The sequence below is a fragment of the Pyxicephalus adspersus genome, chromosome 3 (assembly GCF_032062135.1).
Source record: "Pyxicephalus adspersus chromosome 3, UCB_Pads_2.0, whole genome shotgun sequence".
Lineage (NCBI taxonomy): Eukaryota > Metazoa > Chordata > Amphibia > Anura > Pyxicephalidae > Pyxicephalus > Pyxicephalus adspersus.
Window position 1 is genome coordinate 66,242,546 of NC_092860.1, and position 905 is coordinate 66,243,450.

The window sequence follows — 905 nt, forward strand, 5'->3', positions numbered from 1 at the left end:
GTACTCATCAGGCACACATCTTTCTTGTCACGCCATCTCAGGGCCATCATCTTTCCTTTCTGCCAGGCAGCAATTTCTCCTGTCTTCAGCTTCCCTTCTGCAAACAATGATGGCAGGTTGGCCGGTTAGCCCTAATGGTTCCATAGGCATCTGTTCTGTGTTGCAGAAGGAACTCATAAAGCTCAGGAGAGGTGTAGAAATTATCAGGTATGACACATTAGCCCTGACCTAGCAATGGCTCAATGAGGGATAGCACTGAAGATGTTGCCAATCCATAATGGCTGTATCTGGGGTTGAACTGTGTTCCTTTACCAGTGTACAGTACTGTATTCCAGATGTAGCCAGATGAGGATTCGTACAGCATATAGGTCTTTATGCCAAATCGTGCCCTCTTTGACGCAATGTACTGCACCCAGCTGAGCCTCCCCTTGTAAGCCATTAGACTTTTGTCAATGCTGACATCTCTTTCTGGCACATAGGTTTGCTGGAAATTTTGTAGAATCATCTGAGACACTTTCCAAATTTTCTTGAGTTTTGGTGCAGGAAGGGCAGTCTCTTCAAATTCTTCATTGTTTGCGAAGTGCAGGTAATTCATGATGAGGCAAAAGCGGTATTCTGGCATGACTGTGCCAAAGAATGGAGTGGCAATCATTTTGTTCTTGGACCAGTACCACTTCTGCATGGGTTTGCCACACAACTCCCTGCAGGATCACCAAGCCCAAAAACAGGCAAATGTCATCCTTGGTCACAGGTTCCCACTTTCTGCTTCTTGCAAACCTCAGGTGTGGAGCACCTTGTTGTTGTCCAGCGTACCTGCATAAAACAAAATAAAAAATGTATTTTAGGATATGTGCTTTTATAGTGTGAAGGTTGCAAGTAATATGATAGCAAACACATGGCAGCAT